Below are 26,854 nucleotides of genomic sequence, written 5' to 3'. Positions count from 1 at the left end.
CCTGAACTATGCCTTTCCGTCCCGCTGCTTGGGGCGCCTCACAGTATATCTCAGTGCAGGCACCTGTGATCACGTGTCAGTGATGCAGGACGTCTCCTTCTCTACTGAACTACAATCGTGTTCCTGCTGCAGCTGACCTTGCCTCCCGACGGTGGGGACATGTGGGGTCCTACCCCTCAGGTAGCATCCACCTCCACCTCGGGTCAAGAGTCCACAAAACCCACAAAACCTAACAGAACCTGCATCCCAATGCAGCATAGTATTTGTAGCCCCTGTTTCTACCCTATTAATTCAATACTGCAGGTCCCAGAATGCATCACAATTGGGTTGTCAGAAATCCAGGACTGGCCTAAAATCTCCCACCCAGAACTTGGCAATTTGCCAGCTCTGAAATATATGGCTAAACTTATGCATAAACAGCATATATACACATAAGTTTATTTGCTGTGAGCAGAGGCTTTTCCGGAAGAGATAGGGAGAGGTTCACACATATGCACACAGTTTTGCATTTTTGAATTTATGCAAAACAATCTATACAAAAAAATGTATTAAAAAAAAAATCTATGTGCACAAATTAGCAAGTATAGAAGTGTGCGGGTAGTTTCGGTGGGGTAATTTTCAAAAAGAAAGTACCCACATACTTTACCTTTGAAAGGTGTAACTCAGGCATATCTGATTTAAAATCTATGCGAGCTGTTACAAAATTAGACCCTGAGACCCCCATGTACCAAGACTTATTTATTTTAACACTTGTGGTTTTTAACATCATTTGGAAAATGTGGTCAAGAAATCAAATATTATTTAAATATTAATCTCTCCTCGCCCAGAACTGTCCAGGTACATGACTACCTAATACTTATATTAATCTAATAAGAGATACTATGAGCTGCAAAAATATCCAGTTTTCTCTAGGATCAATACGGCTACTTGGCCTCTGTCCGCTTGCCTGCCAAAACCTGGTTTGCACTCTTATCCTCCTGGCAGATTACAGCAGCATGGCTCATTAAGCGACATGTGTTATCTACAAAGTGATAATGTATACAGAAAAAGCACAATTCCTCTCTACAACACTGTTCCTCCAGCACACTGCCATGTGTGAGACAGATTTACACTAACAGAGAATAGAGTGCCAATGGCAACTGCAGCTTGGAGGGGAAGGAACAGGAAATCTGCAGCAGGGTCTGGAGGTAAGCATGACATCCTTTTCTACAGGAAGTTCCATGCTTGTCTGCCTTCTGAAGAACACAGGAAGTTAACCACATTTTTAGCAACTTAACTCGTAAGTAGGCCAGAAACTCCTGTGTGACTTGGTTGTGTCAGCAGATGGGAGCCACAGATGGGATCACTTGGAAGCAGAGTTGAATTATTAGCTGCTTTTTTTTTTTTTTTTTTTGTTAATCATGTGTGGTACACATGTTAGGGAATCATGTCATGTCTCATCGCCTTGTGAATTAGTGGAAAATATATGGGTTCTTTTGAAACGAGCACAGAGTTGAATTGGCCCATACCAAAGATTTGACATAGTAACCAACAAGTGACATGCTACCATGTGCCTTCTTTGCCTCATAGCTGGGAAGAGAACTGCCAGAAGTCTGTGGCAGTGTTTATATGCTGCATAGAGCAGTGATCACTAACAATATTATTTAAATACCGCTGACCATGCTACAATTATAAATTTAAGGAGTAATCCCTGTTTCATCACAGGATTTAGATGTTTTTGCCCTTTATTAATATTCCTTTCCACTAATTTAGGTTAATTCCAAGCACCATAAAACTGTTTTCATAAATCATGTGATAATGATAGTAAATTCACTTGAGGTACATATTGCAGTGGGATATAGGTATTCCTTTGATGGTTGATATCTTTTGGTTTCATGTCTTACAATGCACCTGAGATTTGCTGATATCAAACTACTGTGCCTTAATCAAAAAAGCACCACTGGAAATAAAAAAATACCCAAAAATGCACTCCGTAGCCTGTGGAGATAGTAGCTTTCTGTTTGCTTTTATCTGTTGCACCCTTCCAAGAACAACAAAGTGGACAATATCCCACTGCCTTTCACTTATCCCACACTGGTGGGAGCAGTTGAGAACAAAGGTAGGATCTTTAATATCCAATATCCTTGCATCTTCAAGACTCTTTTCTTCAAGTCAATGTCTAGGCCTTTGGCTAGGGATTTGCAAATCTTTTTCTGGTTCCTTGGGTTCATCAGGTTGGCTCAACAAACATCATTTAATGTTTAAACGTTGTATTGAAGAAATCAATACAAATAAAACAATATGCAGCTTATGATGGTTCTTACACATGCCACACAGATATGAACTGACATATATATTTCCATATTATTTACCCCTCCCTTCCTCCCTACATACATCATGAAACTCCCCCATTACCAATTACTAAACCAGTACCATTGAGAGGAAAGGGCTTGTTAAAAGCACTAAAAATAAATAAATAAATAAATAAATACAGCAGAACAAAGCATCATTCGGAGCAATAACAATAGCAATTTTTCATATGGCAGGACCCAGCCCCCAATATAACAAAACTTCAAAACCTATTCAGATGGATAAAGTATTTAGTACAGCACTTTGGACCTTAATAGGCAAGATTTAAATATATGCATCCCATACCGCCATAAAGGTCCATTTACATTTAAATGACAGACCTGTCACAGTTTTTCCCATTAATATTAAGTATTCTTCCACCCCCAAAAAGAAGGAGCTTACTCATCTTTCCACATCATGAGAATATTTTTTTTCTCTGTCAGACAAGCTTTACATATAAGTAGTCTATTACGTTCACCTTGAATTTGGAACAAAGCAGGGTCATCAAATAAGACTCCCTCTAGTAGGAAAGAGATATTTTGTCCAAGAATATGCTCAAAGAAAGCTTTAATTCCATCCCAGAATGTATTAATTACATCACATGTCCAGAAGACATGACCCAACGTCTCTCAATCTGAGGAAATCCCCTAAAAATTTTCTGGGTCAATGATTCCACTTCAAATTTTTATGGTTCTGCCTTGAATCTTCACCCAGAGCTGGGAAATAATCCAAAAGATTTTCCCACAGGACCTCAGGAAAATCTGAATCTTCCAGCAAACTCGAACCAGGCTGCATTCCATCAGATCTGAATCTGACATTGAATTGTTTGCAAATCCCTACTCTTGGGATAAGCATAAGTATTGAAACTATTTATCTTGCTTCATTATAGTAAAATGATGAAGTCTAACAGTTGGCAGATGGAATTAAATACCTGGAGTGCTCCTGAGATTCATGAGATCAAATCCTACCCTCCTACTTTACAAAGTGTAATCTTGCTTATTGTAATACACCTCTTTATACCTCAATTTACTCAGCAATAGTTGAATAATAATAATCCCATTCTTTCTCCCATTTTTGCATGATCTACTATAGATTAGACATGCTTGAGAAATGTGAAGCCGTAAAGCACATTGGGTGGAAGGGATTATATTAGTATTATTATTATTTCAAAGCTTATGAAGTCCTCTAAACAAGATCACTTTACAATAAATTACATACAGATCTGAATCCTGTCCCAGAGAGCTTACAGACAATGTTGGTACATGAGAAAATGTGACATAGTGACATGCTCAAGGTTACAATAAATATCAGTGGCTATTATTATTGTGTTACCAATAATAAATAAAAGATCTGACTGCATCCTGTAGAGGAACAGAAAGGATAATTAATAAGGTGACATCTGATATAACTGGCAGTCACAGCCATTGTCCCTATGCTAAATAAAAAAAGAGTTCTCTAACAGTCTGTCATTAGGAGACATCCTTCCTGGACCTCTCTCCTGGTAAAAGTAAATAAAACAGAAACTTCACTTGGGTTCAGTTTACTAAACATTTTCCTCATAGACACAGGGAGGGCAAGAACGAATGACCTTTGCATAGATAAAATGCTGTTTCACTCACAGAAAGGGTCTTTTTGATTATTATCCACCTTATATGCAGGTAAAGGAATCTATCAACAACATAGGCCGGATTTTAAAACCCCAGCATGCGTAAATCCTGGGGTTTACGTACCTGGCCGGGCCTTACACGCATCAGGCCCATTTTCAAATGGGCCCAGCCACCCGCGTAAACCCTGAGACGCGTGTCAGTGCCAGAGCCTTAAAAGGAGGTGGTCTGGGGGGCAGGGTGGGGCTAGAGGTGCCCGGTATAGCGGCCATTTGTCGCTGTGCCGACGAGCGCATCTTGCTCCTGCTCTTTTGCAGGAGCAAAAGGTAAAATTAAAAAAATAGGGGTAGCTAGGATAGAGATAGGAGGAGGGTAGGGAAGGGGAAGGAAGGTTAGAGTAGGGGGTAGGGACATTCCCTCTTAGTCCACTCCTTAATTGGAGCGGACTGGGAGGGAACTGGGAAAGACCCGATGCATCGCTGTGCGAATTTGCTAAATTATATCCCCCCTTGCGCATGCCGACATGGAATTTTATAACATGTTATAAAATCGTGCATCCATGTGTGCACGTTGAGTAGCACGCGCACATGGATGTGCGCATGTATTTTTTGAAAATCTACCCCCATGTGCACTTTTACCTGCAGGGTACTGGAGGGGCTCTTGGAAGAGGGATAGGGAGGCAGCTACATGTAAGAGTATTATTTTGGTTCCACCATATGAAATATTAGAGAATTCAGTTCAATAGACCCTAAAAATCTAATTTTCAGATATGTAGCTGACTTTGGGTTACAGGTGAGCTTTATTACGTTTTAATTTAATAGCAAGCAGCCCAGGAATGTACATAAGAACATAAGAACATAAGAATGTGCCATACTGGGTCAGACCAAGGGTCCATCAAGCCCAGCATCCTGTTTCCAACAGTGGCCAATAAGTACCTGGCAAGTACCCCAAAACTAAGTCTATTCCATGTTACCGTTGCTAATGGCAGTGGCTATTCTCTAAGGGGTAGATTTTTTAAAAAAGCGCGATCGCGTACTTTTGTTCGCGCAGCAGGCGCAAACAAAAGTACGCAGGATTTTATAAGATACGCGCATAGCCGTGCGTATCTTATAAAATCCTGGATTGGCGCGCGCAAGGCTGCCGATTTTGGGCAGCCGGCGCGCGCCGAGCCGCGCAGCCTGCCTCCATTCCCGCCGAGGCCACTCCGAAATCGGAGCGGCCTCGGAGGGAACTTTCTTTCGCCCTCCCCTCACCTTCCCCTCCCTTCCCCTATGTAACCCACCCCCCCGGCCCTATCTAAACCCCCCCCCTTACCTTTGTCCCTAGATTTACGCCTGCGAGAAGCAGACGTAAATCTACGCGCGCCAGCGGACTGCTGGCGCACCGTCATCCAACCCGGGGGCTGGTCCGGAGGCCTGGACCACGCCCCCGGGCCGGCGCCATGCCCCCGGTCCCCGCCCCCGAAACGCCGCATCCCGCCCCGAAACGCCGCGTCATCCAGCCCCGCCCCAACACGCCCCCTTCAAAAAACCCCGGGACCTACGCGCGTCCTGGGGCTCTGCGCGCGCCGGCGGCCTATGCAAAATAGGTGCGCCGGCGCGCAAGGGCCCTGCTCGCGTAAATCCGGGCGGATTTACGCAAGCAGGGCTTTTAAAATCCACCCGTAAGTGAACTTAAAAGCAGGTAATGGACTTCTCTTCCAAGAACTTATCAAATCCTTTTTTAAACACAGCTATACTAACTGCACTAACCACATCCTCTGGCAACAAATTCCAGAGTTTAATTGTGCGTTGAGTAAAAAAGAACTTTCTCTGATTAGTTTTAAATGTGCCCCATGCTAACTTCATGGAGTGCCCCATAGTCTTTCTATTATCCGAAAGAGTAAATAACCTATTCACATCTACCCGTTCTAGACCTCTCATGATTTTAAACACCTCTATCATATCCCCCCTCAGCCATACATCATTCTGTAGTGAGCTACTATAAAGCAGGTTCCTGCCCCCACAAGCTTATCATGTGTTAGAGCCTTATAATGTGGACCGAGCTGTGTCTGGATCGGAGTGATGTATTTGGGACTTGCCAAAAAGGTTTTTCAACTCTGCAGAGACTGGAAGCCGCCACAGCCAAGGTGATGGAATATAAAAATACGTCAAAATCCCTGTGTGAATGACAAATGTTACTGCTAGAACTAACTTCCAGCAATCACAGTGGGGCGGATTTTAAAACCCCTGCGCACGTAAATCCTCCTGGATTTACGCGCGCAGGGCCCTCCCGTGCTGGCGCGCCTATTTTGCATAGGCTGCCGGCGCGCGCAGAGCCCAGGGACGCGCGTAAGTCCCGGGGCTTTTTAAAAGGGGCGTGTCAGGGGCGTTGCCGAATGGCGCGGCATTTCGGGGCCGTGACGCGGCATTTTGGGGGCGGCAACCCGGGCGTGGTTTCGGCCCGGGGGCGTTCCAGAGGCGTGGCCGCGGCCTCCGCACCAGCCCCCGGGACCGGAACACGGAGCAGGGCAGCCGGCCGGCGTGCGCTGATTTACGTCTGCTTTTCGCGCCTGGTGTGCGAACAAAAGTACGCGATCGCGTATTTTTTGAAGATCTACCTCAGTGTTAAAAAGTTGGGGAAAGGGCTGAACTGTTTAGCCTGCTCAGACAACAGCACTGCATAGCTATCTGAGGAGAAAGCCAAAGGAATGCTGGGAGACCATTTAAGGAAAAAAGGTACAATTTGGTTGGCTTTGTCTGTGTGCGAGGGGTAGGGACATCCAGGAGTTGCAGCCAGGAGTCAGGAAGAGAGGAGTGTATCTGGCAGTTTTGCAATCAGTTCTTCTCCTGAAGAATTAAGAGGGAGAGACAGAAGTCTATGCTCTGAGGAAATAGAGAGACGGACAACGGTTCTTGCTTAATAGCTGAGCTCATGTAAAATTCCAACAAGGGGCAGAGGAGCCAGGAGCTGAGGGACTGAAAGACTTCCTTTCCAGAGATATCCAGGCCCAGGAGCACATGGCTGTATCATCCTCCTAATAATCTAAATTTTGCACAGAGAGTATCTTAGAAGAGGAGGGAGAAGGTTTATTTCCTTACCTTTTGTCACAAATTTAGTATCTCATCTTAACTGCTTCAGCCTTTCAGCCGGTCAAGCATAAACCCATGCCACATCCACACGAGATAGGGCAGTGAAAGAGAAGCTGATGGACCAGGGTCTTTCTATAAGAGACTGAAACCAAGCCTGCTTTCTGTTTAGTATTAAATAAATCATTTGGGAAAGCTCCCCAGGAGAGAGACCTTCTAAACACTGCAGTACTCGAGGGATTTTATTTTCTTGACTGTTTTTTTTCCCATACAATTTTGTGTTTGGGACAGGGTGTACCCTTTACAAACTAATAGAGATGTGTGTCGTTTTTAGATTTCAGGTCGGGCTACGAGTCGGGCGCTTCCTGGAAAACTTCATTTTCCAACGAGTCGTTTTTATTTTTTTCGGCAAAACAAACCGGAACCCCCCCCCCCACCCCAACCCTTCAAATTTACTTAATTACAACCCCCCACCATCCCGATCCCCCCCAAGACTTACTAAAGGCCCTGGTGGTCCAGCGGGGTCCCGGGAGCGATCTCTCCCTCTCAGGCCATCAGCTGCCACTAATCCAAATGGCGCTGGTGGCTCTTTGCCCTTACCATGTGACAGGGGCTACCAGTGCCATTGGTCGGCCCCTGTCACATGGAATTCTGCAACTTTAAGTAACTTTTTTCTGTAATAATTTAAAATGTAGTTACTTAAAGACTGTCATGTAAATTGTGTTATTTTGACCAATATAAAGTTTGCAGAATTTTGCAGAATTTTCAGTTTTTGTACGCAGAATTTTCAGATTTTTTGCGCAGAATTCCCCAGGAGTAAAGGGTTAATTACTGTTTATTCTCGTGTGATGATTTTATCTGGTCTGTGGTGCCACAAGTGAGAGGTTTTTTGGGGAGGGCACAGAATTGTGGTATCAGGGTGACTGGGACCCTGTCTCATCCCCCACTCAGGCTACGAACCCATAAATAAATCATATTAGTGAATATAATGTCTCATGTGCTGCTCCCCACCCCAAGCACAGGGGTAATTCATAGTCCAGACCGGGGAGGGGGCCCACACTTCCTTCAAGAAAAAGTATATTTTATAAACATACACAGAATGAACTTTGCAAGAAGGATAACAGTGATCTCAAGAGTCAATATTGTTCTCAATCTACAGATACAGGCAACATAACCCTCTGCCAATCACTATTACTTCTTCCTCTGGCTTAGCAGATTTCTACTGCATATCCAAGACATTAGGTCCATATTTGTACATTCTGCTGTAGTTAGAATAAACATTCTTGGTTGCAGCAGTTTCTGTCCATGGTGTCAGCAACAACAATGTATGGCACAAGAATTCCCTGTAGCGTGCTCACTTTCATTCCTAGCCTGCAGCACACCAAGAATGCTGATAGATGCATCTCTCAACTATTCATTTATCCTTCTACCATCAACATTTGGCACATGTAAAGAGGTGCACGTAGGCCTTGCACGTTGGATGCTACTAGACATTCGGGAGGTTGTGATGTCGTTCACTGGACACTTGCCCCGTAGATGTACATCAGTAATTACTAGTCAAACTGTGAAATACGTGTTATGCAAAGAGAAAATTAAACTGCAAAATCTCACCAGAGAACAAAATGTGAAACTTGTTTGAGCTCACCGAGTGCACTGCCAAGAAATCACAGGTGCACAGCACATGGAGCAGAATAAAGAATGTGCATGTGATAACGTGCGATGACAGCTCTGAGCCCATAATGCACGCACCCTAACAAGCACTTACGCATCTGTTATGCATTTAGGACTCTTTTTTACCTGTGGTTTCTGACAGGCTAGAGAACTGGTACCTAACATAGGCAAATATTAACATGCAAAAGTAAAATGGGCACAAATGGGGCAAAAAAACCCCCTCCTTTGCTGAATTTATGGGCTAATCTATGAGGTCATAATATGGCCACATGATGAGCCTGGTGCAGCCAGCAAAGAGCTGCGCGAGGGAGGGGGCAGGCTGGATGGTGGCCGGCGCAAGAAGGGAAAGGAGTTTGGGTCAGTTTGTGTGAAATGGTGAGTACAGTCACCGCGCCGTGGCTAACACAATGTCTTTCATGCAGATTAGGAAAGGAGGAGGGACATCATTTGTGATCCACAGTGACGGATTTGTGATCCACAGTTTCCAGCTTTCAGTTTCCGTCTGTTTTGAAGAAACATCTACGCCATGCAACCCGGCAGATTTTGGCATACTTTTTTTTTTTTTGCATTCGAGCGGCAACATTTGCAGCACTAAAAGGGGCCTCACTCAAGAAGCTGAAAAAGATAGGAGGTGGAAGTCAGGCAGATTTAAGAGTTATTTAAGACCGCACAAAATAGTGATGACTTAAAGAGTGGGGGGGGGGGGGGGGGGGGGGGGGGGTGTATGGGTGGCTAGTTACTTAAAAAGAAAAAAGGTGGGGAAGGGAGAGTAGCTGCCCAGATCTGCTGGTTTGTGTTTTAGGTCAGCAGAGACATGGGTGGATATGCAGCCACTTGTATGTCTTCTGGGCATGGAAGAGGGCAACAGGATTTGCAGCATCAGAAGTTAGGATTCGGTGGCTGTGTGACTGTGGCATGAAATGGAAACAGTTACTTCCAACCGTAATCAATGCAGCTAGAGCACAGCTGGCACCATGGCCTACACTGATACACTTGGAGGATAATGCCCAGGAGAAAGAAGGTCAATTGGGAAATTTCCAAGTTTGCTTCCCTTTTAGGACTTTGAGATATGGCTTGTTTTTAACTGATTAACTGGGGGCTCTACAGACCAGATGGCAGACACCTATCTGACATAGAAATGGGCATGCTATAGTATACATGTCAAGATGCAATACATGCAGCCATACATAAAAGGAACTAGGCCGTATCAGGCGGGCAAGCTAGGACAAGCAAAGGTGCTGCCCTGTCAACAGGAAAATTTACAGATTCAAGGTTTGGCATAAGAATAGCAAGACAGAGGGAAGAAAATATTTGTATTCTGATTTTCAGCACTTCAAAATGGATTACATTCAGGTGCTTCCCTATCACCAGAGGGTTTATAGTAGTGAAGGCAGAAAAGGACCTATTCATTCAGTCTGCCCAGCAAGCTTCTCTTGGTAATATCTACCTCAGGCAAAAGAGGGTTAAGTATCTTGCCCAAGATCCTAAGGAACAGCAGTGGGATTTGAACGGCGGTTTCCCTGGTTTGTAGCCCATTGCACTAACCCCTAGGCTACTCCTCCACGTCAAACAAGAAATCCAGTACTATAAGGCCCTGCTGAATTGAGGTTACGCCTGAAAAGAGTATTGTGCATTTCAAGCCAAAAACAAATACAGCCAGGTTGGTCAGGCAGGCTGTGCACAGAAGATGTTAGAAGCAGCTGCAGACAAGCATAATCGGGTTGGCCTGGCATATTATGCATTCCTCAGAATGGCCCAGACTCTCTGGAAGGCTGAGAGCAGCCAGGCAAGTGTGCCAAGTGCAAGCGATGAATTAGGAATGACTGATTAATATGACACAATATTTTATTTTGTATTTGTCACAAGCTGAACCTTGGAGAATTAGATAGGATACACAAGCTGTATTGTGTTTATGTTTTGATTAGAAATAAAGTTGTGGTCAAACATTTTCCCACAAAGACTGCCTTATGACTCTTAATGTAACCAGGTATTGGGGTGATGGGGCAAGTTGGGTAGTAGGTGAATTTGGGTCCCTGCTAGGGATAGGCATACGGTGTACACATTATGAGTACTGTTTTCTGTTCATGCTCAATAAAAAATGTTTAATCTAAAGAAAGAATAGCAAACTATAAGGTGTACACATATTTTCTAATAGTCACATGGCTTGGAAACAATGAGGCGACAGCCTTAGACAGTTGAAGGGATGCTAGGCAGTCAATAATTTTGCTTTTAGCATGCTTTTCTCCTTTCCCTTTTCTCCAAAATTGAATACCAGTAATAATTCCAAACTATGAATCCACACTACCACACCAGCTCAGACAGAAATGATCATCAAGATGTTACCCTTATTGAGCAAGTTTCTACAGTGGCCTAAAGGGTATTATGATAATGTGTGAGCAATTGGGAATTTAGTTACACAAAACAGAGAGAACTGGCATGGCAGCACTTTAGAGTCTGGAAAGCAGAAAAAGACTGTTTTAGTTAACAAATCAAATAAGATCAGGAATTTATAGAGTAAATCTGCATACAAGCCTGTGTTCTGCAAAATATTTGAAATGTGCAAAGCAACCATGCACAGGACTCAGCCATTGATGTAGCTCAGGAACTTTCCGGCAATGGATCTCAGGGACTAGAAGTCTTGCACACCCAAAATGACTTGTAGCAAACTGCAGATCCTTTTACTCTGCTACCCTTGATGTAATTAGAGTTTTCTGATACCAACAGCCAGAGGCACTAAATGATTTACTCACACAGATACAGGGAAGGTCGGTTTCAAAGCCATTATCACGGTTAAAACAGAGCTTGTAGAAAACTGCCCTCCCTGAGTGGAGTAAACGTATGCGCACAGTGACACTTCACGAGTAACTTTACCCACAAGTGGGGGAGGTGTTCCTGGGAGTGTAAGCGTGCCGGTGTAAATGCCCGTGGATAGTTTTCCTATGTAATTTTCAAAGTGAAAGTGCACGTGTCCTTTCTCTTTGACAATTAGCGTAAAGTCTGTGACTAAAAGATAGCCGAGGACACTGCAGCAAGTTATTCCCCCCCCCCCCCACCAAAATGGGTAACTCTCCCAAACACTTCTAGCCCAAAACATTGAGCTCTGTGCCATTTACTCCTGCATTATCCAGGGATGCAGGTTTGTGGCAAAACTGCCTGGTGTAACGGCAGTGCAGAACATATGGTAACGGTTTCCCTTCCTTCTGTCATGTTTTTATGGGATTTTCTATCGTCTGAAGAGCCGTTGATCTGAACATGCTGCAAATCGGCAAGTTCAGAGGGCTGAGGAAATACTATACTTGACTGGATAAATAAATCATAGCCCTCATAATTATCCAAGCGATACTACCACAGCATGTTACACGTGTATAGCATGCTAAGACTTACGGCGTCTAATTTAAGACAAAACAACTTGAGCTGCTCCGACCTCCAAAGCTATCGTCTCCTCTTTTGCCGAGGCGGTACAGGGCTTTTAAAACGAAAACCCTGTCAGTGCGCTGGTGTGGATAAAAATAAATGCCCAAACTGATCATTTTTCTCTCCATCGGTTGCCTTGCTGGGCAAAGTAACCGATAGCCTGGTGTCATCCATCATTGCAAAGACCGTGGCGGGGACCTTTATTCATCTGCCTCTGTTCTGAAGCCTCAAACCACAAAATGGCAGTCTGCAGTCTTAAAATGGCAAAGGAACATTTCAGATGAAAAAAGGGGCTAGTCTTAGAAGCTTGATATACTTCGGTGAACATCACAGTGTGCTCTGGCACTGTCATTTACAACTTTTGTTGCTACAAGAGCTTGGTTTTGAAACAAATGAAAATAAGTCTCACATATCGAAGGGAGTTCTTTCTACCCTTGGCACATCCACGGGAGCAGTTCTTCTGATATAAAGTTCTTTGGATTTTCCCTCTGCCACAGTTACATTCATGGCATATTTTCACATGGACTGCTTTTGATTAAGATAAATGTCCATATTTCTTAAAGATCATAAAGCAAATCTAAAGTAACCTTTGGCCAGCATATCAAGTTGTCTTAAAGATGTTTTATTGTGATTATGTTTTATTACGTACGTATCTATGTGATCTGCACTGAATCTTATGAATTTGCAGAATAAAAGATGTATAAATAAATAACTAAATAAAATATGCTGGGAGCTTTTTGGCATGTGATTATTAAAGTGGCATACCTTTATTAGGAGCCCTATACATTTCTATAGGAAGCTAAGAATTCAGTAGCTCATAGCTCAGTGGAAAACACTCATTCTGGCCTCAAACCAGGCACATCTTGATGCTTTCACTAGAGATGTGCTTCGGGTAAAAATGTCGTGTCGGGCTTTGTTATGGGGCCCCCCCCCCCACGGGAATTTCGTTTTTCCCGCTGTTATCAAACGGAGAGTGGACCCCTGTTCCGAGGTAGAGTCAGCGCTGCCGAGAAGGGAAGTTAACCCTCATCAGTCTCTACCGTCGGATGGCAAGGCCTGTTAAAGATGTTGAGATGAAGGCTTCACCCTGGAAGCTCGTGATCCCCCCTGGGACTTAGAAGACTCCCTGAAGAATGAAGATGGTCTGGATGCAGGCACCTCCTGCAGGTCGTGGGTTCCAGATGGCTGGCGCCTCCAGCAGTTCGTGATCAGTCCAGGAGTACACGTTGAAAGATAGCCCAATCCAGTCCAAGGGTCGAAGTCCAGAGAGAGGTCGAGAGCCAATCCAGGAGCAGACGGGAGAATGGTCCGAAGCCAATCCAGGAGCAAGGAAGGAGAAGGGTCCAGAGCCAGTCCAAGTCAATACCAGATGATCACCACCACTGGTCCGAGGGTCAGGAACCAAAGAATCAGTCCAATGAGGAGAAGAGCAGAAGCGGAGCAAAGAGCGGAGCCGGAACACCGACACAGGAACCAAGCACAGAGCCTCAATACCAAGGCAAGGTCTGGGTGTCAGACCTTGCCTTAAATACAGGAGCCAGGAGGCGGAGTCTCAGGAGGAGCCATGACAATATCCGGTCATGGCTCCTTTAAATCTCTTCTGCAGCCGCGCGTGTGGCTCCTAGGAGGCTGAGGGGGAGGAGCCGGACCACCGAGAACAATGCGACCGGGTGAGACAGCGGCAGAGGCCGCGAAGAAACTGAAGCAGGTCTGTCTTCCACCGCGGGAGCCTCTAGTGCTCCTGGTGAGTAAATTACTGCTGTGACCGCCGACCCGACTCTGGTCGCGGTCCGCAGTGGCCGGCGGCCATGACACCCGGCCGCAGGGCGTCGCAGCCGGCGTTCCTAACAGTACCTCCTCCTTTAGGCCTCCCCCGAGAAGGCTTGGGTTTTCCAGGGTGGTCAACATGAAAGTTCGTGAGAAGAGACTTATCCAGTATATTCTTAGCAAGTTCCCAAGAATTCTCTTCAGGTCTGAATCCTTCCCATGATAGAAGATACTCCCATGTTTTGCCTCTTTTCCAGACGTCCAAAACCTCGTGTACCTGGTATATGGTCTCATCCTCAGTCCTATGCTGTGGTACTTCAGGAGGTTTCCGGGAAGGCCAAGTGAGGACCAACGGTTTCAGAAGGGACACATGGAAGGAGTTATGAATCTTCAAGGTGGTCGGTAAACGGAGTTGGTAAGTTACAGGACCAAGCTGACGTAATACAGGAAAAGGTCCAATATAATGCGGGGCCAACCGCATGGAAGGAACTCGCAACCGAATATGCCGTGTGCTAAGCCATACTTTCTCTCCTGGACGAAATCATGGAGCTGCTCGTCGATGCTTGTCAGCGAATGTCTTGGCAGATAGGGCAGCTTTCCGGAGCATGCGCTGAGTGTGAATCCAGAGCCGCCGTAACTGTACTGCAGTAAGCTGAGCTGCTGGTAATGGCAACGGTAGAGGAGGCCTGGGGTGCCGTCCAAATATAATCTGGAACGGAGACGTCCCTGTTGCGGAGCAGACATGCGAGTTATGAGAGAACTCAGCCCATGAGAGAAGCGCTGCCCAATCATCCTGGCGGGAGTTGACGTACATCCGAAGAAATTGCTTTAACGAACGATTAGTGCGTTCCGCCTGTCCATTAGCCTGCGGATGAAATGCAGTGGTGTAGTCCAGGGAAATGTTAAATTTTTTGCAAAGATTGAGCCAGTAACGGGCCGTGAACTGAGGGCCTCGATCAGATACGATATGCTGTGGGAGGCCATGAAAACAGAAAATATGAAGCATAAACAATTGGGCCAGGCGAGGAGCTGATGGGAGGGAGGGAAGTGGGATAAAGTGAGCCATTTTGGAGAATCAATCTACCACCACCCAAATTACTGTATTGCCCTCAGATGATGGAAGATCCACAATAAAATCCGTGGGTAGGACTCTTGTGTTGTGCACAAGTTGGGCACGAATCCACATATGCACGAATATCCTTGTGCATGTCGGGCCACCAATAATATCATTGCAAAAATGTTTGAGTCTGAGCTCTGCCCGGATGTCCGGCTAACTGAGAATCGTGTCCCCATTGTAATACTTTAGTACAAAGTCTCTTAGGTACCACAGTCTTACTCGGTGGGACTGTGAACGTAGTGGAGAAGATAATGCGAGCTGGGTCAATAATACTTTGAATTCGCTCCTCAATGTCCACATCGGAGAAAGATCGAGACAGTGCATCAGCCTTGATGCTCTTTGTAGCGGGTCGATATCGAAGCTCGAAATCGAAACGTGAGAAGAAAAGTGCCCAGCGAGCTTGACGAGGGTTCAGGCGTTGAGCTTGTTGGAGATACACCAAGTTTTTGTGGTCTGTGAAGACAGTGATACGGTGTTGTGCCCCATCCAACCACTATTGCCACTCTTCGAACGCGAGTTTGATCGCAAGAAGTTATTTGTTGCCAATAGAATAATTGCGTTCCGCTGGAGAACATTTTCTAGAGAAATAAGAGCACTGATGAAATTTTCCTGATGCATTGTTTTGGCACAGGACAGCTCCGACTCCTTCAGTGGAGGCATCGACCTCCACTGTAAACGGACGTCTGGGATCTGGATGTCGAAGGCAAGGTTGTTGAAGAAAGGATTCTTTGAGAGCCTGAAAAGCTTCTACAGCCTCTAAGGGCCAGGCCTTGATGTTTGCCCCCTTATAAGTGAGTGCCGTAAGAGGCGCAGCCAGCTTGGAAAAGTTCTGTATAAAACTAAGATAGTAGTTTGCAAATCCAAGGAATCACTGGAGTGCCCATAGACCACTAGGCTGAGGCCATTCTTGGATGTATTTTAATTTGGCGGGGTCCATTTGAAATCCTTGCTTAGAAATGATATAATCCCAAAAAAGGTAAAGCCTCTCTTTCAAAAATAAATTTTTCCAGTTTAGCATAGAGTCGGTTTTCTCTCAGACATTGTAGCACTTGAACAACATGTTGCCGATGCGTCTGTAAATCACAGGAAAAAATCAAAATATCGTCTAGGTAGACTACCACACAGACATAGAGCAGGTCTCTAAATATTTTGTTAATAAAGTGCTGAAATACGGCAGGAGAATTGGTCAATCCAAAAGGTATAACAAGATATTCATAATGTCCATCTCTGGTGTTAAAAGCCGTTTTCCACTCATCCCCCTCCCGAATCCTGACTAAATTATATGCTCCTCGGAGATCCAACTTCGAAAACACCTTGGCCCCCTGTAGATGGTCGAAGAGTTCAGCTTAAGCGGCAATGGGTACCGGTCCTTGATGGTAATGGCATTTAGCCCACGGTAGTCTATTCATGGATGCAAGGTCCCATCTTTTTTTCCAACAAAGAAAAAGCCGGCCCCGGCTGGAGATTTAGAGTGCCTAATGAATCCTTTCTGTAAGTTGTCTTGAATATATTCTGACATAGCATGGGTCTCCAAGGCAGACAACGGATAGACCCTACCCGGTGGCGGGGTGGCGCCAGGAATCAAATTGATGCTACAATCGAATTCTCGATGTGGGGGCAAAACGTCCACAGCTTTTTTTTTGGAAAAAACGTCCGAAAACTGCTTGTACTGTGACGGCAGACCCTCAAGCCGAGAAGTACAGATGAAGCTACAGGAGGAACTTGATCCATGAATGCAGGTCTCCTGGCATGTTGATCCCCAGTGAATTAGCTTTAAAGATGTCCAGTCAAACTGTGGGTTGTGTTGCTGTAACCTTGGAATGTCAAGAACTATAGGATGGATTGCTCTTTGGATGATATAGAAGGAGATGCTTTCGGTGTGGTTTGGTGAAATGTGACTTTCCATCGGAACTGTATGATGAGTTATCCTTCCCGGCAGGGGATCTCCATGAATGGAAGATATAATTAACGGCTTTGGACACAAGCAAGTGGGGATGTGTAGTTGCTCTACCACATCTTGTAGAATAAAATTTCCACCAGCTCAAGAATCTACTAAAGCCAGGATGGAGAACCGATGATCTTCGAAACCCAGGGTGACATGCAGAGTTAGTGAGGGAGCCGGAGAGGTGATGCCTAGGGTTGCTCCCCCGATGGAGCCTAGGCTTTGGAATTTCCTGGATGTGTTGGACATTGGGCAATGAGATGGCCCGCTCCACTGCAATAGAGACAGAGGCCTGCCTTGCGGCGTCTTTACCGTTCTTCTGGAGAAAGGGGGCCCCGTCCCAATTGCATAGATTCCTCCGTGGTTCCTTCCGATTTAAGTGCCATTTGGGAGGCAGGAACCGAACGAGAAGAAGTGGCACCCGCTATGTGCTTTCTCGTGCTTGATCCCTCCCGCGCTCTTTCCTGTAGTTGTCGATCGATTCAGGTTACCAAATCCACGATGGAGTCCAAGGATTGAGGTAACTCTCGGGCTGCCATTTCATCTTTTATTCTGGGTGACAGACCCTCTAAGAATATGGACCGGAGACAGTTCTCCTCCCAATGGAGTTCGGATGCCAGAGTCCTGAATTCAATGGTATAATCCGCCAGCAGTCGCCTGCCTTGCCGGAGTTGTAAAAGCTGGGAACCAGCAACCACTTGTTTCCCTGGATCGTCAAACACCACTTGAAACAATTCCAAGAATTTAGGCAGATTTTGTAGGACTGGATCTGACCGTCACCAGAAAGGGGAAGCCCAGGTCAGGGCCTTACCCTCCAACAGTGACAGGATATGTTGTTTTGGTAAGATCATCTGGAAAGAGTGAGGCTTGAAGATGAAAGTGCATACTGCACTGGTCGAGAAATCCTTGACACAAGCGAGGATCTCCGGCGTAGCGTGGAGGAGTCGGCAATGGAATCACGGATCGGGTATTACTTTGCACCACCGAAGGCAATGGTGGCGGGATGGACTGAGCTGCAGCTTTAGAATCTAAATGGGCGTTAAGTTGTTCCAAGGAAGCCGCCATGGATTCTAGTATACGTTGCTGCTGGGCTTAGCCTTTCTGGGCTAATCCAGGAATGGCCTAGCGAGCTGAGGCCTCTGCCGGGTCCATGGCCTTGGTATTCTGTTGTGAATCGGAGAGTGGAGCCCTGTTCCGAGGTAGAGTCAGCGCTGCCGAGAAGGAAGTTAACCCTCGTCGGTCTCTACCGTCGGATGGCAAGGCCTGTTGAAGATGTTGAGATGAAGGCTTCACCCTGGAAGCTCGTGATCCCCCCAGGAGGAGCCCGTAGGGACACAGCCGCTGGGACTTAGGAGACTCCCTGAAGAATGAAGATGGTCTGGATGCAGGCACCTCCTGCAGGTCATGGGTTCCAGACGGCTGGCGCCTCCAGCAGGTCGTGATCAGTCCGGGAGTACACGTTGAAAGATAGTCCCAATCCAGTCCAAGAAAGGAGAAGGGTCCAGAACCAGTCCAAGTCAATACCAGAAGATCACCACCACCGGTCTGAGGGTCAGGAGCCAAAGAATCAGTCCAACGAGGAGAAGAGCAGAAGCGGAGCAAACAGCGGATCCGGAACACCGACACAGGAACCAAGCACAGAGCCTCAATACCAAGGCAAGGTCTGGGTGTCAGACCTTGCCTTAAATACAGGAGCCAGGAGGCGGAGTTCCAGGAGGAGCCATGACAATATCCGGTCATGGCTCCTTTAAATCTCTTCTGCAGCCACACGTGCAGCTCCTAGGAGGCTGAGGGGGAGGAGCCGGACTGCCGAGAACCATGCGACCAGGTGAGACAGCGGCAGTGACCGTGAAGAAACTGAAGCAGGTCTGTCTTCCACCGCGGGAGCCTCTAGTGCTCCTGTTGAGTAAATTACTGCTGTGACCACCGACCCGACTCTGGTCGTGGCCCGCCGCGGCCGGCGGCCATGACACCCAGCCGCGGGGTGCCTCGGCCGGCGTTCCTAACACCCGCTGTTTGGGTTTTTTTTTCGGGGGCACCGATTTTCGGGTTAACACACACACTAACAGGAGTTAGTGCACGCTAACTCCCGATAGTGCACACTAACCTAGCAGAGTTAGCATGCACTATCAAGAGTTGGTGCTTTCTAACTCAAAAATGAATTTCTTTCCGAAATTTCGGAAAAAATTAAATTGTTTTTCGGTTCTCCAGAAACATTCAGTACTGTGGTGATCATCCTGTGATCGGACCACGGGATTGGTGAGCATGTCGGAGTGGAAGAGAGAGTGATGCCTTCATTTAGGAAGATTAGATCTAAAGTGTGTCCTGCTTTGTGAGTAGGGCCGTTAACGATTTGTTTGAATCCCATATAACTAAGCGTGGAGAGGAATGTTTCGTAGTTGGAAGAGTGAGGAAACGTATCAACGTGAAGGTTGAAGTCTCCCAAGATTATTGCAGGGGCATCTGTGTTGATATATTTGGCTATGCGTTCAATTAGTGGGGATGGGTCGGATTCAAGAAGCCCTGGAGGGGCATAGGTTAGACAGATTTGAAGAAGATTGGATTTAAAAATGGAGAATTCAAGGGTGGATGTTGAATTTGTATATTGTACAGATAATCCTAGCCTTTTTTTTGCAGCTAATAGAAGACCGCTGCCTCTTTTTTTAAGTCTGGGGTTTGAAAAGACGTCATAGGTATGAATCGGCAGTTGGTTGATTAACGCTGTGTCCTTGGGCTTCAGCCAGGATTCGGTGATTGCGCACGTGTCAGGATTGGCTTCTAGTAGACAGTCATAGAGGAGGTGAGTTTTTTTCGTGAGAAATTGTGCATTAAGAAGAGTTAATAAGAAGAGAGTGAGGCCCAATAGTTGATTCAGCAGAGAGATCATGATAGGGATCAGTCTTTTTTGTTGAATGATGGGAAAGGTGGTATTTTTTAAGTGGTTTTGGCGGTGGTTGTTGACGATAGGGATTGAGAAGGTGCGCATCTCTGTGTTATAGCGGAAAAGCTGGTAGCGGGGGGAGGGGGAGGGGGGAACCAGGCTGAGTTGATAGGAGGGAGAGAGGTGAATGATACAGGCCTGAGGTGGAGATGGATGGGCGCCAAAGTAGAATTCAAGACCACGGCTACCTAAGTCTGCACTAAGGTGCTGCACTAAGGGGTGCACAAAGGGGCCGGCCCCTTTGTCGCACTTCTTTGGTGCGCGACACCGTGTAGAATGGCTGGGATTTAAATCCCCCACCCGACGCTGCCTGATGATGTCGGGCTCATGCTCTGCTCTAATTGGCTGTTTGCTGTGGGCCAAAGAGAGGAGCAGCCTCATGGCCGGCGATGGAGCCTTTGGTGGTGAGTGCGGCTTTTAGATGGCCTTACCCTGACAGGCTTTAGCGCCGGTTGCGCAGGCCATCTCAGATCGTCTGCGGGTCCATCCATTCAGGACTCGGATGTATATAAGGAAATCTCTTGCAACTAGCCAGCTCCTCAGCAACAGGTCTCCTGGTGCCTTGTGCTCCAGTGTATGTTGCTGTCTTTGTCTTGTTCCTGCCTTGTACCTTGTTCTGTGTTCCTTGTCAAGGTTTCTTGTCTTGGCCCTATCTCCTCTGTGCTCAGTTCATTAACCAGTTCTTTGCCTGTCTGCTCTCATTCCAGTTCCTGCTTATTCATTTCCTTGCTTGATCTGTTGGTCCTGTCTGTCTTGTCTGTTCTGTTTGTCTTAGACTGACTGCCTGGATCCTGACCCTCACCTGGCCCCTGACCTTCTGCTGTCAGCTGCCTGCCTTGAGCTCTGGCCTGTTACACATTCTGCTGTCTAATGCCTGTCTCAACTTCTGGCCTGTAACCTGTTCATGCTGTCAGCTGCCTGACATGACCCTTGCTCAGATTAGACTCTCACTCAGCATAGCCCTAGGGACCCACCTCCATCCTGCTGGCTGCCAGAACCCAATAGCTCAACTTGCAGGGGAGGTGGCTGATATAGGTGAAGCTCCAGCTGGTCCTGTCATAGGCGTCTCCGCCATGACCCTTGCTCAGATTAGACTCTAACTCAGCATAGCTCTAGGGACCCACCTCCGTCCTGTTGGCTGCCAGAACTCAATGGCTCAACTTGCAGGGGAAGTGGCTGATATAGGTGAAGCTCCAGCTGGTCCTGTCATAGGCTTCTCTGCCAGCTGCCGGCATGGGCCGATTTAGCTTGCTCACTAGGTGGCACCAACCACACTGCAGCCACAAGGGTCCACTTGCTTCGACAGTGTTACATAGTATCCATGCATGATGTAAAGTCTTAACCTTTGCAGTTGCCCCTTTCAGTTTTTTCCTAACTTACATAAAACATAGAAATGACAGCAGAAATGGTCCATCCAGTCTGCCTAGCACACTTCTTAAGCTAGGAACTGCTCCTCTGTGCAGGTTACTTCCATGTTTCTCTTAAGGGTAGAAATTGCTGCTTTGTGTCGTTATCCCCAATCCTTATGATAACCCATAAAACTGCAGCTAGCAACAATTAAGGGCTCCGCAGATAGAAAGCCATTCTAGATTGGCCCCATCCAGTCGGCCTTTGGGATCTACAGTCCTTTCTAGGGTTCACCAACTACTACTGCAAATTTATTCCTTGACATTCAACTCTTGCAGTGCCTCTCACCCGCCTTGACCAGGAAGGGTACAGATAATCAATGTTTGTCCACTGAAGCCACTGATGCATTCCAGGCTCTTAATCAAGCCTTCTTCCAAAGATCTTGCCTACGGCACCAAGATCCAAATTGACCCTTTGTCCTGGAGGTAGCTGTCTCTACCCTTGGAGTAGGGGTTGTCCTCAACACAACGAACATGGGAACCTTCTGCCATGTTCCTTCTTCGCCAGAAAGTTCTCTCCAGCAGAGTAATTACACGACTGGGGATTGTGAACTCCTTGCAGTGAAACTGGCACTGGAAGAATGGCAGCAACTCTTAAAAGGAGCCAAGCACAGGACCACAATCTACACTGACCACAAGAACCTGGAATACCTTCAACAGGCACAATCTAGACAGGCTTGGTGGTCCTTCTTCTTCAACTGATTTGATTTTGAGCTCCGCTACTATCCAGCAGCCAAGAATCAGAGAGCGGATGCCCTCTCCCGCTGCTACCAGACAGAGGACATAACAGAGGCATCACAACACATCAGCTACCCTGCAAATTTCATTGTGACTGCTGCTACACCAGTGCCCCTGGGGAGGATCGCAGTACCCAAGCATCTTCAGGAGAAAGTGTTAAGATGGGCTCACAACTCTTGCCTAACAGTGCATCCAGGAGTAACCCGTACCTTTGAACTATTTCAGTGTCACTATTGGTGGCCGCAGGTAAAAACACATGTGAAGACCTACGTAAAATCTTGCTCTTTTTGTGTGCAGCATAAAACTACTCATGCCTGAATTCACAGGTTTACAGCCATTGCCAGCCCCCAAGGAACCCTGGACCCACTTGTCCACTAATTTTATCAAGGACCTCATATGGCTACATCATGGTATGGTACATTTTGTCCTCTCCCAGGCTTGCTTTCTGCTTCTGGGTTAGTCTGTCTCTTTGTCCAACATGTCTTCAAATTACATGGAATGCCCTCTCACATTCTGTGGGACAGAGGCATTCGTTTCATGGCCTGATACTGGAAGGGCCCAAAAAACAAGAAGGAAGTCAGTCTAACAAAGTAGTGAGGAATGAAAATGAGGAGATGCCGAAAGTCCTCAAAAATATTTATTAAGAAACAATTAATTCATGAATGCCCGTCTCTAGGCCTGAGTTTCACCCAGTGAAGGGCTGCTTCAGGGACTGTGAAAAACAAATTGTCTCATTCAAGATACACTTTCAATCTCTCAATTCTCATTTAAAATGACATCAATAATAAGATCCAAAACATTGGTAGCAGGTTTTTCACTATTCCATAGAGGTTCATAAACAAGCTCTTAGGCACACGATAATGTGCACACTTAAGGTTCTTTCAATCAGAGCATGCATCAAATTGTAGTATGCATGCACAACAGCGGGAAGTCAATATCAACCTGACTGTAGGAACACTGTAATTGCAATCTGAATAGTTTCGGAGTACACACCGTGTATTTGGTTGCCTTAATAGCGTTCCTACAGTCGGGTTGATATTGACTTCCCGCTGTTGTTGCATGCATACTACATTGTGATGTCTTTTGGAGCCGCTCTGATTGAAAGAACCTTAAGCGTGCACACTAACGTGTGCCTAAGAGCTCATTTATGAACCTCTATGGAATGAGTACATCAACAAGATACCTTCCTCATCCCTACAGAGTGAGTACTCCAGCTTCCAATCTCTCTCTCTCTCACCTTGCTACAGTGTGGATTCACGGCATACCCCATTCTGCGGATCACTACCGGATCTATCCTACAGGCCTGCCATCTACAGTGTGGATTCACGGCGTACCCCGCTCTGCGAACCACTACCGGATCCACAGTCTTCTGGTGAGAGTTCATCTCCGCAGGTCACGCTGCAGAATATCAGCAAGAGCACTCCTCTGGGACCACCCTCCTCTGTGCAGAGATACTCTGCCCGCTCCTCAGATTATTTCCATCATCGTCTGTATAATAAAGACTCTCTTGACTTCTGTGTGTGTACCATTAGAGCCAGCCTATCGCAGCAAGTCCCCATAGGGCTCCTCCCTGTGGGAGGTTCCATCTCTTGCTACGACCAAGGGCCCAAAACACCAACAAAACATAACACTGGTTAAATAGTTCTATTGCTGCTTCCCCCAGAAGCCAAAAGCCAGGACCTTGAGGAGAGGGCTTAAGAGGGGGGTACTGTTAGGAATGCGGCTCACAGGAAAGCCTCACAAGCTGTGGTACCCCGATGCCACCCAGCATGGCTCAGGACACCGTCTGCATCATCTCGTGACATGAACGCTGCCTTCTCTTCTGCACTCCCAAATGCATCTCTACACACTGCCAGCCTGCTCCTGCCTTGGACATCCTAAGGCGTGTGGATGTGCACAACTCCTACTCTTAAAGGACCCATGGCAGGAAAGCCTCCGCTGCCCTCACTATTTAAGGGCTCCTCAGGCCACATTCTAGTACCTCAGTAGCAGGTCTCCTGCATTCTGGTATGTAGTGTGTGTTGCTGCTTCCTGGTTCCTGATCCTGCCTTGCCTCATCGCTCCAGCCCAACTTGCCTCTTGCCTTGCCTTGCCTCTCCAGCTTCGTCTTATCCAGCCCCTTGTCTTCCTGCCTGCTCTGCTGCATCAGTCATTTTCCTCATCTCCCAAGTCTGCCCTCGCACTTACTTCTGGATCTGACACTTGCTTGCTGCTTGTCACTGACCCTTGCCTGGACATTGACCACTCTAGCTTACCATCTGCCACTGTCTCTTGTCTGGCCCTGGACCTACGTATACGCTATTTCCATAGAGACTCTCGCCTAAGGCCTGCCAGCCCCCAGAACCAAAGGGCTCAACCTAAGAGGAAAGAGGTTGATATAGGTGAAGCTCCTATCTAGTCTCTCTCCTGTGTAGCTCCATCAGCTGTCAGTGAGGACCTATGGGGCCTACGCCGTAGGTTAAGTCAACCTCACCACAGTAGCAAGGGTCCACGAATATTACACACTGCTAGAAGGATGACCTGTTGAGGCCACAATAGTCATTCTACTAAAAAGCAAACACTGCTAATAAGGGGAAGATTTTGGGGTTCTCTTACATATAATTTCAAGTAAAGGTACAATATTATGGACATGTTTCAGGTTTTAGTTATGCTTTATATTGCCCATGTTCAGATTTCATTTCTGGCCTGTGGCAGAATACCACATGTTTTGCTGCTATGGCTGCTGTTTCTCCTCATTCCCATAAGATTATACAGAGTTTTTCTTGCTCATTCTTTCGTGAGAAGTTTATAGTTTTCTCAGTCAGCTTTGGGAAATGTGCATCTCTGATTCCAATAATTTGCTGTTTAAGCAGCAAATTAATGGAATCACTTCTAAAACAGAGAATAGTGCAGTTTCTGGAATTTAATGGATAGCAAGATAAGAGGCAGCATTTGTTTTTTACCAGATTTAGGTCTTGTCCAGCGATTCTGATCAATTTCTTCAATTGGGTGATTAGAGAGTTGGATCCAGGGATAAAGTTAGATATAGTGTACTTGTATTTCAGGAAGGCCTTTGACACAGTTCCAAATAGGTGACTTATAAATAAATTGAGCACTCTTGGTATAGGCCCTAAAATAACTGAATGGGTTAGAAACTGGTTCAGTGGGAGGTGACAAAGGATCATGGCAAATGGAGTTTTCTCTGAGAGGAGGTTATTACTAGTGGTGTGCCACAGGGATTTGTCATTGGACTGGTTCTTTTCACCATTCTGTGTGCAACATTATGGAAAGATTGTCAAAAAAGGTTTGTTTTTTTGCCACTGATATCAAAATCAGCAACAGGGTAAACAGCCAGGAAGGTGTGGAAAACATGAGGAGGGATTGAGCGAAGCTCGAGGAATGGTAGGGTCTGGCAGCTAGGATTTATTGCTAGAAAATTCAGAATTATGCATTTAGGATTCAAATACCCAAAGGAGAGGGACAGGATATAAACCGGTTGGAGTTGGTCTAGAGAATGGCTACTAAAATGATCAGTGGCCTAAAGAATATGGGAATAGACTTAAAGATCTCAACATGTACACCCTAGAGGAAAGGCTAGATAGGAGAGATATGACAGAGATATTTAAATATCTTAAAGGTTTCCATGCATAGGAGGTGAGCCATTTTCAGTGAAAAGAAGGCTCTAGAAGAAGGGGTCATGGGATGAGGATGAAAGGGGTAGACTCAGGAGTAAGCTTAGGAAATATTTCTTCACAGAGAGAGTGGTGGATATGTGAAACGGCCTCCCAGTGGAGGTGACAGAGACAAAAACAGCATCTGAATTCAAGAAAGCATGGGATAAATACAGGGGATCTCTGAAGAAGTGATGGGAATTGTAAAGTTAAATTAGTTTGGCGAATTGGTATACTAGATAGGCCTTACAGTCTTTTTCTGCTGTCACATTTCTATGTTTCTATGGAGTTGAAGAGAGATTTTTTTTGTTATTGGACTGGTGTGCAGAAGACCCCTAGAGAGAAACTAACCCTTTAGGGCCTTGAAAAGACTGAATTATTTCCCTCGTGTGGGAACCCTGGGAAGTCAGGGGGCATTGCATGGACCTTGGCCCTCCCTGTGTGCTCCCATGCCCAAGAGCAGACTGGGATAGGGGCTAGCCATAATTTTGTAATGTTCTCCTTTTTTATCTTACACTTTTATTTTAATTATTCTGTATATTACTTTGGCAACAGATGTACAGTTGTCATCTCAATAAAATTATCTGAATCTGAAATTTTCTTCCAGAAAAGAGTTTTCTATCCTTTGTTGTCTCTGGGTTTCTTTCCTGGATCTGCTTTGCTCTCTTTATTTGTACTCTGTTCCAGTTCTGTCCTCATTCTTTTTTCTCAGTCTCAAGTTTCTCTTTATGGTGCCTCCTTTTTTCTGTTCTCTGTTTCAGTTCCCCATCTCTCCTTATTACATTATCTTGCTTACTGAAGTGTTTTTCCTACTCACTTTTCTCTCTGCTATCACTCTGTTTCTTTCTACCAGATCTCTTGAAGTGCCCTGAAAGTTGTTGACGTTTCCAGCATTTCTATGCACCATGATGTTTTGCATTTTAATGGTGGCTCCAGCATGGTCATAGTCAAGAACCGAATCTACTAGTCAGAAGATCTTCAGCAACATTCTGGAAAATTCTTCACAATCTTTGCTGTGTCTCTCTCCTCCTCCTACTTTTCTTACCCTCTTAACTTTCTCCTTTCCAGTTCTTCTCCTTTTTCTTCCTGTTCTTTTGAACCTCCCCTCCTTTTACCCCTTTCTCCTCATGTTCTTTCCTCTTCCTCTTCTCTTCCTCCTCCTATCCCCCTCACTCCTTCCTTCCGTAGCAGGAGCAAAGACTACAAAT

At 45.9% G+C, this 26,854-nt stretch overlaps 1 protein-coding gene across 8 annotated transcripts in view; it reads right to left on the bottom strand.

The window, feature by feature from the left end:
* Positions 1-26,854, bottom strand: part of FHOD3 (formin homology 2 domain containing 3) — a 1,290,292-nt gene that overhangs the window by 355,897 nt on the left and 907,541 nt on the right. The gene's annotated exons all lie outside the window — the stretch shown is intronic.

This window comes from Rhinatrema bivittatum, chromosome 2 (genome assembly GCF_901001135.1).
Source record: "Rhinatrema bivittatum chromosome 2, aRhiBiv1.1, whole genome shotgun sequence".
Classification (NCBI taxonomy): domain Eukaryota; kingdom Metazoa; phylum Chordata; class Amphibia; order Gymnophiona; family Rhinatrematidae; genus Rhinatrema; species Rhinatrema bivittatum.
The sequence above is the reverse complement of the archived record's forward strand: the minus strand, read 5'-3'. Positions and strand labels throughout refer to the sequence as shown.